The sequence below is a fragment of the Papaver somniferum genome, chromosome 2 (assembly GCF_003573695.1).
Source record: "Papaver somniferum cultivar HN1 chromosome 2, ASM357369v1, whole genome shotgun sequence".
NCBI classification, from domain to species: domain Eukaryota; kingdom Viridiplantae; phylum Streptophyta; class Magnoliopsida; order Ranunculales; family Papaveraceae; genus Papaver; species Papaver somniferum.
The window spans coordinates 153,706,960-153,721,761 of record NC_039359.1 but is presented as its reverse complement, the minus strand read 5'-3'; positions in this window follow the sequence as shown (position 1 = coordinate 153,721,761).

Here is a 14,802-nt window from a genome sequence, read left to right as displayed (position 1 = left end):
CATGCCGCTGGCATCATCTTCTGTTCTAGGTAAAAAGACTTTCCCATTTAACTTGCGAGAAAACTTTACCCCTTTACCTTCTTCAGATGATGAATCGTTCCGATCTGCTAACTCGGAAACTTTCAGAGTTTTGGCTGAATCGGAACCGGCTGCTATTACTATTCTTGAATCCGGTTCTGAACAGAATCCTATTATCCCGGTTCCGATTCCTAGTTCTTATAGTTTAATTGGGGTAAATTAGGACTCTCTTTTTCTTCTCCTGATTTGGGGAGGGACTCTCCTGATTTCCTCTTCTTTTCCTGTGAGCTCTTCAATTAGCTCTTCTTATTGCATTGATCATAACATTTGCATCGCATCATCTTTTCAAACTCCTTTAACTCATCCAAAATCTGCCTTCAAAATTTTAGTCTCTAATTTTCTCTCATCATCTTCTTCTGAGTATCTTTGCTCCATCCCCTCACAAGATGGAAAAGTTTTTAAAATCAACTAATATGGGTCCAACATTGTTGATCATTTGGCAAGCTCAAGCACTTATCAACCAATTCTTTTACCTAAGTTAGTTCCTCCAACGCAACAGAAAGAGACGCAGGTACGTTTCTTCTGAAATTCGTCTAAATTTGTAATACGTTTGATGCCATTAGATTTCTTTAATTACATCATACTTTGATTTCCTTTAAATTTCCAAGTCAATTTTATTGCTTGTTTCACTTAGTTTGCTTCAGTGTGGGATTTTTATGCTTATTTTGTGTTGAAATTCTTAGTTGCTTCTTGAATTTATAGGCTAGCTTATACTCTTAACATTATGAAAATTCTTGCCTGGAATGTGCAAGGATGTAGAAACCCTTTAACCCAAAATCACTTAATCAATCTCCTTAATAAATAAAAACCAAAAATTCTTTTTTTATCTGAAACCAAAATCCAAAGATCCCTTGTTAAAAAATTAGTATCCTCATTTCCAAATTACCACATAATTGATCCTATAGGATTGGCGGGAGGATTAGTTGTTTCTTGGATATATGGATTTTATTTTGGAATTTTACAATAGAATATTAATATGATAAATATCATTGTCAAAACCTCTTTTGATACAAAAACATGGGTTTTAACATGTTTCTATGGAAGTCCTTACCCAACTAATAGAAACATAGCTTGGGATTTTCTAGAAGAAATTATTAAACAGGTTTCCTAAAGAATGATGCCTTGGATAGTAATAGGAGATTTCAACATGATTTTCAACCAATCTGAAAAAGTAGGAGGATTACCCTTCAACAAAACTAACATTGAATATTATGCAAATATCCTAGAAAGATCTGGACTTTATGACTTAGGCTATATTGGTAATGACTACACTTGGGACAACCATAGGGAAGGGAAACAAAATATCAAGGAAAAACTAGATAAATGAGTGATTAATGCAGACTGGCATTCTCAATTCCCTAATGCTTCTCTCTCACATTTGGTAGCAGGCTCTGATCATTGCCCTATTTTTTTTACTTCAGACTGTCAAATATCTAAATCTGATTGGGTCTTTAAATTTTATGATACTTGGTTAAAAGAACTATCTTGCTTACAAGTAATTCAAGGTTCTTGGAAAGACTCTACTGAATTAGAAGCATCAACTAGTCTGGTTCATAATCTTAAGCAATTAGGGATAAATCTTGTTGTCTGGAAAAAGAACATTTTTATTCTACCTTTTAAAAATATCAATAAATTGCTTAAGGATATAGAAAGTGTTAGACCATTGCTCGGTCGTCCTCGCAAGCGTTGCTATCTCAAGCTTGTTTGTCAAATTTAGTTGTCAAAATTATATGTCTTGATTTCTAGTCTACTTATAGCTAATTCTCGGATTAGGACAGTTAAGTGTAGTTGAGCTCCAAACTCCACGAATATCATCTTACAAAGACGAAGAACTACTCGAGGAACCGGTGGAACTTCATCCGACTAAAAGGTATGAGGAGACTTGAAGTTATCTATCAATCAAAAGTCTACATCTCTATCTCCTACTCTTGAGACAAAGTCGTATAAGTATGATAGTTCTCATACATACACATTTTCTATATCGAGCCGAGTTTACTCGCCTATATTTTTCTCGAAATATGTGTTGGTAAGCTTTATCTTTAACCATTATTCATGTTTACCCGTAGCGAAAGTCATGATGACGTTTCGATCTTGAAAATAGCTTTGATGATGATAGTTGTAAATAACAACTATTATAACATTATAGAAGAATGTTTCAATGATTGAAATGTAGAGTTGAGATTACGTAACCAACTATGGATATAAACATATATACTGTGTTCGCACATTAGTGTATAAACCCATGTGCAGGAAACCAAGTGTGTGCACTTGTGGATACAACATTCGTAAAGGAGACAGGTTGGGTACGCGTACCCGTACGTGTACTGGTGGAAGTTTTCGATTCGAAAATTTATGATAATTTTGTAGTTTACAAACTGTTAAACCAGTCACCTTAGGTACGCGTACCCGTACACGTACTGTCGGAACTTTTCGAGCCAAAAATTTCTGCTGAGTTTGTAAACTCAAATCCGGTAGCTAAGGTATGTATACCCGTACGCGTACCCAAGCTGGTTATTTTCTCAAATCGGAAGTTCATGAACTTAAAACAATAAATCCATAAGGAATGCAATCTTTGCAAACCATGGCTATATTGTTCATGAATTGATTCAAATGAATCAAAACGATTTTGTTTCAATCGTGTCTATGTATATAGACCTAAGCAATTGAACAACTCTTCAACTAGTTCTTTTGAAGTCATTTGAACTAGTTGTGAAGAAGATGAATACGGTTGATATGAAAGTACTCATATGGCTAACCTCAGTTAACTATTTGTGAATCAACTAAGTGTAAACGTTTAGGTAAGGTTACTCAAACCTAAATGAAATACATTTCATTTTTGTATGACAAGTTAAGTTTCGATCTAACGGTTGAAAGATATTAGCTTGGTTGAATCATGTTTTTCATCTAACGGTGAATATTGGATTCTTTGTTACCAAGGTAACTTAGATTGCAAACCCTGATTTGAAAACTATATAAAGGAGAGTTCTAGCAAATGGAAAATCGAATCCCCACACCTCACTATGATACTAGTTGGTGTTGCTAGAGTCGATTGTGCTTTAACCTTAGGTTTCTTCTCGAGACCCTGTAGGTTAACGACTTAAAGACTTCATTGGGATTGTGAAGCCAAACGAAACTACTTATCTTGTAGTTTGGCGATCTGATCTTTCCATTTTCTATCGTACGAGTTCAACTGAATAATTGAATTAAAATTTATCTCTGATAGGGAAAGATAAAAATAAATCACAAACATCTTCGTCTCATCGATTGTGATCCCGCAATATCTTGTTTCGCTACCATATGATTAAGATTATTGTGAGGTGATTGATAATTCTAAGTTGTTCTTCGGGAATATAAGTTCGGGTTATCGATTGGTTCCTGTTCACCTTGATTTCTATCAAAAGACGGAACAAACTCGTAGGTTTATCTGCGGGAGACATATTTATCTATTATCATAGACTATTCTGTGTGATACAGATTTGTTTATTAAAGTCTTCGACTTTGGATCGTAGCAACCCTTGGTTGTGGGTGAGATCAGTTAAGGGAATCAAATGTGTAGTATCATGTTGGGATCAAAGACGTAAGGAGCGCAATTGTACCTTGAATCAGTATGATATTGATTGGGGTTCAACTACAGTCCAGACCAAAGTTATTTTGTAGTAGGCTAGTGCCTGTAACGGCTTAATACAATGTGGTGTTCAATCTGGACTAGGTCCCGGAGTTTTTCTGCATTTTCAGTTTCCTCGTTAGCAAAACTTCTGGTGTCTGTCTTATTTTTATTCCACATTATATTTTGTTATATAATTGAAATATCACAGGTTGTGCGTTGTATCGATCAATAGTGAAATCCAACCTTTGGTTTTTGATTGGAAATTGATTGATCCTTGTATATTGGTCGTTGGTACCATCCAAGTTTATACTCCTTGTATTTGATAAAGACTCGCAGATTTCTATTTTCTTGAGTAAAGATCAAATAAAGAGATTGAGATATTCACTCCTCGATATAATTTTTATTAAGATTGAGTATGACTGTATAGTTGATTCTCTTAAAAGTATGTTTTAGTTATTCCATACAGATTACTAATAGAAATATTGGGTGAGGTTGTTAGACCCCCCGTATTTTCAGAAATATTACAACCCCAAAGAGTCACCTTACATCAACATAATAAAATTAAAGGTAAACTACGGGAACTAGAAATCATTTATAACACTCAAGAGGCCATCGCTAAACAAAAATCAAGAAACAACATAATCAATTTAGGGGAAAGGAATACAAAATATTTTCATACCATTACTTTGAGGAGAAGAAAATGGAACACAATACAAAGTATAAATAATGATCAAAACCAAGTAACTAAAGATAGAAAGGAAATTCATAATTCTTTAACTTCTTACTTTAAATCTTTTTTTTTTTGTGAGACTTCTCCAGAAGTGGAGCTATCTGATCCAATTTTTAGAGACATTCCAGCCATTATCTCCTCTTCTGATAATGACAAAATTCTGGCTATCCCATCCAAAGAGGAAATCTTTTTAGTTCTCAAAAATATGAAACCTAACAAATCTCCATGACCAGATGGATTCTCTGTTAGTTTCTTCATTCATAACTGGAATTTGGTAGGTACACAAGTTACTGACATAATCCAAAATTTCTTTCAAGAAAATATTATGAACCCAGACCTAAACATAACTTATGTTTCCTTATTCCTAAACTAAAAAACTCTAAGAAACCTAGTCAATTTAGGCCCATTGGATTATGCAACACTATTTACAAAGTCATTGCTATGTTATTAGCAAACAGAATAAAAAAAACCTTAGAAAAATTTATATCTCCTTTCCAATCTTCCTTCCTATCCTCTAGGCAAATCTCTGATAACATCATAGTAACTCATGAGATCATTAATTCCTTCAAAAATAAAAAAGTTAAATCAGGAGGTCTAGGATTCAAAATAGACATGTCTAAATCCTTTGATCGGGTTAATTGGAGTTTTCTTTTAAAAGATTTAAAAAACTTTGGTTTCAGTGATGAGGTATGTAAACTAATAGAACAATGCATTTCTACCACTTCTATAACGGTGCTGCTAAATGGTATCCCTAGAGAAATCTTCAAACCTACTAGAGGATTACGACAGGGTGACCCTCTCTCACCATATCTTTTTATCATTTGTATCGAAATCTTCTATAAACTCCTTCTTTTGCAAGAGCAAAAGAAAATCCTGCATTGAGTTAAAATAACTCCTAAAAGTGAGCCTATCTCCCATTTTTTTTTTACTGATGATTGCATGCTTTTTGTGAAAGCTGACTTAGTAGAATGTAGAAATCTACTAGACACAATAACAAATTTTAGTAAGGTCTTAGGACAAGTAATAAACTTTGAAAAATATGGAATTTTATTTAGCAAGAAAGTGGAACCTAAACATCAAAGGATGATGTCCAAACTCCTAAAAATAAAACATATCAATCTTAAGGACCCTTATTTAGGATCCCCTCTGTTTATGGAGAAATCAAAAATAAAAACCTTCACCCCCATACTGGAAATAATGGAATCTAAATCCAAAGGATGAAAAAGTCTTGTTCTTGCTCAACCTTGTAGATCTGTACTCAATAAAGTTGTTCTTTCTAGTATTCCATCTTATTTAATGGGATGTTTCTTTCTACCAAAATCTATAATTAGTAAAATAAATGCCATACAGAGAGATTTTTGGTGGGGGAAAGAGGATGGAGGGAGAGGATTTTATCCTAAAGCTTGGCCAAAACTTTGTAAACCTATTCTTAAGGGAGGTTTAGGTTTTAGAGAGGCTAGAAAATTTAATCTTGCTATGATAACTAAACTAGCTTGGAGTTGTTCAAGGAGTCTAATGCTTTACAGGTCAAAACATTGTGTCCAAAATATTTCAGAATTAAATCCTCTTTTAGAACTAAGGTTAATTCTAGAAGCTCTTGGACTTGTAAATGCATAAAATAAGGGCTATACCTAGTAGAAAAATATAGTACATGGGAGGTAGGAAATGACCAAGATATCAATATCTGGGAAGATAACTGAATCCATGGACTAACCCAAAATTTACTAAATCTAAAAAATTCTAGTAACAACTATCTTGTTAGAGTATCTGATGATTGATCCTGAAATAGTTTCTTGGAAATATTCCCTTATAAATTTTATATTCCCTAGCAGCATTGCTAACAAAATAAGGCAAATACATCTTTTTAGAGAGTTTAATCACAATCTCAAAAAAGACCAATTAAGATGGACACTAACCAAATCAGGAGACTTTACTGTTAAATCTGTGTATGAAAAACTTCATGAAAGTGGTTTAGATATAACTAGTTTATCTCTACCTGAATATTTTTGGAAATCTATCTGGAGACTTAGTATTTCTGAGAGAATTAAGGAATTTTTGTGGAAATGCTTACAAGATGCACTGCCTACTAATGCTAAACTCTATGGTTAAGTTAAATATGTCTCTCCTATTTTGTATTATGTGTAAGAATGATAATGAAACTACATAGCATCTTTTCTTTCACTGCCCTTATGCTTCTTCTATTTTGAACTCTGCTCCTTATCCTGTTTCTTTGAACAAAGATCATCCCAGTACATTCTTATACCTTTGTAAAACTTGGATGGAAAGGAAGGATATTCCTTTAGAAATCTTACTCACAAAATTGTGGTTCATCTGGAAGGAAAGATGTGACAGAATCTTTGATCTAAAAAAAAATAAAAATAAAGATACTACTGCTTTAAACTTAGATACTTAAAGACATATTGAATTTTAGTCTTCAACAAAAGGTAACACTTCTAAAATTAAACAGAAAAAAAAGAACAACTTCATACGAAAAACCACAGATGTGGGAAACTTGAAATTTAACGTTGATGCTACTTGGATTTCTGAATCCCTACCATCTACTTATGCTTTTATATTGAGAAATGAAACAGGAGATTCTGAAGGAGGAAAAACAGGACTTCTAGCAGGTCTTGACCCACAAAAAGCAAAATCTATAGGAGTCTGGCAAATAGATGTTTGGGCTCAAGAAAAGCATATAAAGAACTTCAGTATTGAGGGAGATTGTGAAAGTCTTTTTAACTGCATCAATGCAGATATATCCTGGAGAGATAAATCTTATATGCAATAAACTCATAGATTAGCTCATCTTTGAAAATATTTTTTAGGATTTGTCTTTGTTCCTAGATTAGGATATCAAGTGGCAGATAAATTAGCCAAATTTGATAAAATGTAAACAATTGTATTGAATGGGACATGATCCCACCTACTTGTAGTAGAAAACAACTCTTAGTAGATAAATCTAATATTGAGAGTTCTTCAAATCTCATATTAGATGGCTCTACTTCTTTTGTAACCTTGACTCTTTCAGAGTCCTGGTCTTTCAGAGTCCTGATGGCTACCCTTGCCTTGCCTAATTCCTATGATATGAGAGATAATTCATTACACGGAGACCCATTAAAAATAACATAAATTTTAGTAATAAATATACACTGGCTAATAACACTCTTTTCATAAAAATCAAACTTTTGAAGGATTCTTAAAAGGAAAAAGCACTATAGTCTATCAAAAGCTTTAGATAAGTTAAGTTTAATAGTCATGTTGCCACCAAATCCTTCCTTATGGATCATATTATGGATCAATTCATGAGCAATAAAAAGATTATCATGAATAGACTTATTGGGAACAAAAGTTGCTTGATAGGGGATATGCGTCTCTTGTGGAATGGGTTATTCATATTGGCAATTATTTTTGAAACAGTTTTATAGGTTTATAGTCAACATGAGACTTAAGTTTTCTAGTTTTGGGAATTAGGAAAACATAAATCTTACTTATTTACCTTGGCATAAAACCATGGGCAAATAAATCTTGCACCATATTTACCACATCCTGACCAACTATATGTCGTTGTTTCGATAGAACCCTGCCTCAAGGCTATGAATTTCTGTATAATTAGGTTGTCACATAGAATGCATATGTTGCAATTCTTGTGCTCTAAATTGTTTTTCTCCTGAGGATGACGATTTGTTGAGCTAAGATGTTTGACAAAATTTGTTACATGGTAAAAATTTCATATGTAGCTATTATACTATGAAAATAGTTTAATTTATTGCAGTTTTTAATAATATTATGTGCTCTCTAGAGAGGTTGATATCCATTTAGTCTCCTGGGCTGTGGAGGTTCTTTTCATAAGTTATTTGTACGTGATAAAACGTCCCTGTTTTTTTTTTCTTGACGGAAAAGAGAAAAATATATTAAAAATGGTTCTGTATCACTAAAACAGTGACAAAGACACCAAAACAAAATTACATGGGTGTGTAGATAACAACATCCCAGTTACAAATAATTATAGATAAAGAGAAACCAGCAAAAATATTTGCATGCAAAGTCTAATTGTATAACAAAGACTTAACCTCCATTATAATCTGTTTAGTAGGCCTACATAAATTACGGTAAAGTCTGTTTTTTCTTTCTCGCCATATACTCAACCAAATGGCAAATGGCAAATAAAACCATTTAAATACCACTTCCACTCTTTTTTTTCTACGTCTATTCTTATGAAGAAGGTCACAAACCGACTTCAAAACCCTAAGAATACCTTCCTGGTAAACCATCTAAATACCACTTCTATTGAGTTGAGTTCTCTCTAGGTTATTTTCAATCAAGCATGTCTCCTATCTCTCGCGCCCCACCTTGCGAAAATATGGAAGAATCTCTTGATAAAGGTAACAGTATTAGAACCAAATAGAAGAAGAAAAGAACACTGGTAGAAGACTATGTTGTCGAATCGCAAGACTCTGATGAAAATCCTAATGTGACATGTTATTTTTCATATGATCATCAAGATGTTGAATATGAATAGATAAATTATGTTGAATTTGTTTATGATTTTTGGAAGAAATCTAAAGAGGAGATTATATACCTGGTCAAACAAAAGATTGTTTTGTGGTCGTGTGACTCGCAAATCTTTAAATTTGTGGAAAACAATATTATTTTGCATCAATGGGATACGGTGATACATATCTAGCTTGTCCTGTAACATTCTATTTTGTTTTCTAAACTTGGTGCAAACTATATTCTTGGTGTGAGCTCTATGTGGCTCTCTTCGGGTGACTCTTGTAAAGGGCTTTGCATTCTTTTTATTTTAATACAAACTTTCATTTTCGAAAAAAGAAAAGACCAACTTGATCATTCATTTAACCAGTTTTAGCGTGTTTAATGTGTATCCACGCAGTGGCGGACCTAGAAATTTATATCACTAGGGTCAAAGCAATAACATGTCGCGGCCGAAGGTTTCCCGAAATTTTAGGGATGTTATAAATTTTACCAGTTATAATTGTATACACTAAACATCAAGTAACAAGGTATGATACATGATTTTAGTAATGGTTACCACAAACAAAATTCTAAAAAGAGAGTGAAAGTTAGTTTCCAAGGAAATCCTAGTAATGGTTTTCACAAATAAAATTCTAAAAATTTAGTTAATGTTAATTTCCAAAGAAATTTAGGGGGCTAGTTGAGTTTTCAAAGAAATATAAAGGGCATAATCGACATTTCAAATGAATATAGGGGGTCAGCACCTACAACTATCACTACCCGGTAACAACAAAAATTAAGTGGGATCAAGTGCCCCCATATTTGTTTTTTGAATGAAGAAGGTTATATTAAAAGAAAAAATATTTACAAATCCTGAACAAAGTCATTCACAAACATCACACGTGAATAACATTGTCCCAATGGAAAAGAATTTGATTAACACCATAATCTCTAAAAACATGATTCTCAAAACACCATAAAATGAGAGTGTTCTGAATGAGCAAAATTGTCTCATCAGTAAGCTTATGTCTTCCACCAAAGTTTCTAGCATTTCTCTCCTTCCAAAGATGCCAAAGCGCAGCATAATTTATCAACCACCACAACTTCCTACTTCTCCCTTGAAGATTATTCATCTGCCAAGACTCAAAATGCTCCAACACAGTAGCATGAAAAACCCAAGACACCTTAAAATCTTTGCCAAAGAAACTCCAAACTGTTGCAGCATAAGAACAATGCAGAAAAATGTGATCTGCTACTTCCTCTCCCTGTTGACAAAATAAACAAATCTTGCTCTGAACTTTCACCCCTCTATGGCTCAACATTGTCAAAGTTGGGAGAGATTTGTGAAAGTTAGCACATAACATGAAGCTGACTTTAGAAGGAATGTTCTTCCTCCACAGAAATTTCTCAAAGCTACACACTGATCTATCTTCACTACAAATTGGCGTAAGCTTTGCAAGTTGTTTTCCACATCTTCCGTTCTTCGTGAACGAGAGTGAGATAAAAGTCTTTGTATTAGGGATCACAAATCCAAGTTCGATTTAATCTTCGTGATTGATCATACAACTTGTAATCTAGGTTTTTCACCTCTTGTCTATTCTAAGGTTTTGTCTTCTGATATAAAACCATTCAAGAGTTGTTGATCATAAACCCTAGGTTTTAATAGAATTCAGTTTCCGATCGTATACCAACACTTTTTAGTCGAAATCGGAAGCTAGAAAGAAAACTTCGATTAAGGTATCTCGTAAAAATCCTTTTGAAGTTTTAAACAAGATATCTCTAGATTTATTCTAGTTGTTCTTGTGGTAGAGTTATTAGGTTTCTCTTCCTTTTATTGAAGAGTATAATAATCCCTAATCTACAGGTTTTTTTTATATTACTTTTACCTAGTAATTGTTTTTATCAAAAACAAACACAAGATTTCCAAAACCTTGATTTACATCTAAAGGGAAATCAAACCACTGTTTTTTGCAGACAAAATATTGAATCGTATCAATCGTGTTGGTGTATCTTCTAAAGAGAACCTTGGGTTCTGCTAGAAGATTTGCGTGAAGAATTTCTAAAGAGAATCGGTATTCTGCTAGGAGTTCTACAAGTGCTGGAGAAGGTATTACATCTAGTCCGAATAGGTAGTCGGAAATTGGTGTAACAACTTATAATCAGTGTGTGTTTTATTCTGGACTAGGTCCCGGGTTTTTTTTGCATTTGCGATTTCCTCGTTAACAAAATTCCGGTGTCTGTGTTATTTCTTTTCCGCATTATATTTTATTTATATAATATAAATATCACAGGTTGTACGTTAAGATCAATCAGTTCTTGTATCCGGCCTTAGGGTTGTTGAGTGAATTGATTGACACTTGAACATTGGTCTTTGGTACCGTTCAAGTTAATCCTCTTATATTCAATCGGGCTCGCAAAACCCTATTTTTTGATTGCGGATTGAATCAAGAGATAGAGATATAAAACTCTTTGATATACTTTTTATAGATTGAGTCTAACTGTCTAGTTGATTCTCTTGAAAGTACATTGGAGTTTGTCTATTCAGATTGCCAAACGAAATATTGGGTGAGGTTGTTAGACCCCCGCTTTTTCAACTTGGCATAAGGAACTCACCATTATTATTAAATTTTTGTTGCATTATTCTCCTCCAAAGAGCATTTTTCTCCTTTGTGTATCTCCAGACCCACTTAGCTTTCAAAGATTAACTAGTAAGCTTTAAACTCTTGACACCCAAACCCCGAAACTTCTTAGATTTACAAATATTTGGCCATCCCACCCAGCACATCTTCCTTTTGTTATCACTTGAGTCCCATAGAAAATTTCTCATCAACTGAGTAAGTTTAATCTCTATACTTGCTGACATATGAATAAGGGATAAGAAATAAATAGGTAAACTTGCACGACAACTTCTAATTAGAACTAGTCTCCCTTCCTTATTTAAAAATTTCTTCTTACATATAGCCAACTTCTCATGCATTCTTTGAATCACCTCATCCCAAATTGAGACATTTTGTTAGAGCATAGCTCGGTCGACCTCACATGCGTTGCTAACTCAAGCATGTTTGTCAATGTTAGTGATCAAAACTTTGAGTCTTGATTTCTAGTCTACATAGCTAAGTCTCAGACTAGGATATAAAAGTGTAGTTGAGCTCAAGGACTTCATGGCGATTCATCATACAACGACGAAGATCTATACAAGGAAACGTGGAACTTCATCAACAAAAAGGTATGTGGAGACTTGAACTTATCTATCACTCAAAAGTTTATCTCTTCTATCTCCTACTTCTTATGAGACAAAAGTCGTATGCTATATAGAATAGATCATACACATTTGATATTTCGAGCTGAGCATTCATTGCTTATCTTTTATCTCGAAATCGTGTGTTGGTAAAGCCTTTCGCTTTGATCAAGTTTATCTTCACCTAGTGACGAAAGTAATAAAAAGTTTCAACCACTTTGAGAATTTCTCTGACATGAATCGTTCTGTGAATAACGGCTACATAGCGTCCTTTGAGAATGTCTCAATGATTGAAATGAGAGTTTAGATTACATAACCATGTATTCCTTGAACCGAAGTTTTCGAAATTTGTTGATCAAGAGAAATTAGGAGGATTGTTGAATTGGTTTTCCAAGTCCGCGAACTGTCGGAAGTTCTCGACCGAGAATTTCTGTTGGATTTTTCAAAACTCGTTTGTGTGCTAAGTCCGCGAACTCAGCCCGCGAACTGGCAGAAGTTCTCTTTCCGAGAATTTCTGCTGAGTTTGGAAAACTCAACCGATTAACATAAGTCCGCGAACTTGTTTGTGAACTTAAGAGGTTATGATCTAAAGATGTGCTCTGAACATGAAATATTAAATTACTAAGGAATGCTTTATGCAAACCGTGGCTATAATGTTCATGAGCCGATTCAATCGAATCGAATCATCTTTGTTTCAATTGTGTCTTGTGTAGTTACATAAGATCTCATAGCAATTGAACAACTCTTTAACTAGTTCATTTGAGCCAATTGAACTAGTTATGGTGAAGACGAACAAGGTTAATATGAAATGCTCATATGGTTAACCTTTTGGGTTACTATGTTGAACCAACATACACATAAACGTTTGGGCACGGTTTTCACAAACCCAGTAAACGTATATCTCAAGTGTGTGTGACAAGATAAGTTTTCGATCTAACGGTTGAGAAATATTATCTTGAATCTAAATAAGGTTTTCATATAACGGTGACTATTGATTGCTTTGTAACTAAGGCAAAACCCTGATTTGAAGACTATATATAGGAGATATCTAGCATTGAGCAAAACCAATCTCCACAGGTCTGTGTGATACTAGTGCGCTCGCTAGAGTCGATTCTCCTCTCACCTTTGGTTTTCTTCTCTAAAACCAGGTTAACGACTTAAAGACTTCATGGGGATTTTGAAGCCAGACCGATACTACTTTTATTGTAGTTGTGTGATATGATCTTGCATCTTCTATCGTACGAGTACAATCTTTGATTGGCTTGAGATCGTGAGAGTTCTCTGATAGGCAAGATAAAGAAGTCACAAACATCTTCGTCTCACTGTTTGTGATTCCTCGACGTCCTCTTGTGTATTCAAGTAAGACTGTTGAGAGGTGATTGATTAATCTACGCTTTTCTTCGGGAATATAAGACCGGATTATCAATTGGTTCATGTTCAACTTGATTTCGTATCTTAAGACGGAACAAAAACCTAGGTTTTTTTGTGGCATACATATTTATCCTTTGATAGACTTCTCTGTGTGAGACATATTTATTTACTATCAAGTCTGTGATTTTGGGCTGCAGCAACTCTTGGTTGTGGGTGAGATCAGCTAAGGGAATCAAGTGCGTAGTATCCTGCTGGGAATAGAGGCGTAGGAGTACAACTGTACCTTGAATTAGTGGGAGACTGATTGGGGTTCAACTATAGTCCAGTCCGAAGTTAGATTGGAGTAGGATAGTGTCTGTAGCGGCTTAATACAGTGTGTGTTCAATATGGACTAGGTCCCAGGGTTTTTCTGCATTGGCGGTTTCCTCGTTAACAAAACTTCTGGTGTGTGTGTTATTTCTTTTCCGCGTTATATTTTTTATATAATAGAAATAATACAGGTTGTGCGCTAAGATCATCAATTGGAAATCCAACCTTTGGTTGTTGATTGATATTGATTGATCCTTGGACATTGGTCTTTGGTACCATCCAATTTATTCCTTGTGTTTGATAAAAGACTCGCTATTGTTTATCTTGAGTAAATCAAAGCAAGTGAGAGATATTAACTCCTTGAGATACTTTAATCTAGATTGAGTCTGACTGTCTAGTTGATTCTCTAGCAAAGTATTTCGGAGTTATCCCATACAGATTGCTAATCAAATTATTGGGTGGTATTGTTAGACCCCCGCTTTTTCAATTGGTATCAGCGCATGCAAACACATTAAAGACCTTATAAGTCTGTATTTGTAAGCAATCTGACTCTATGGACAGTAGTGATATCTCAATAAATGCACCACCAGATCCAGGGATTTCAGAATTCTCTTCCATGAATGATTTAATTAAATATGTAGAAGAAATTCTATCTAAACCTCCACCAGGTTTAAAATCCCTTGAAGTGTTTTCAGGGCTTGAAAAGAAGCTTGAGATCTTATCTCTTGATGTTGATTTATACCTCCAGAAAGAGCAAGAATCTCTTGACATGCTAAATCAAGTTATGATGGATAATATTTATGTTGAGGTTGATATTTATTTACTAATCAGTCAGAGCAGTGCTCCTCCTCTGCGTAATCCAATTAGTTGTAACAAACTAAACGAATTACAAGATGAGTTTAAATCTCAGTCATCTGAGTATATCACTTCAAAGCATGAATTGATTCGTTTCTCAATTACTGATACTTCATATCAAGATAATAGTATTGCCTTCTT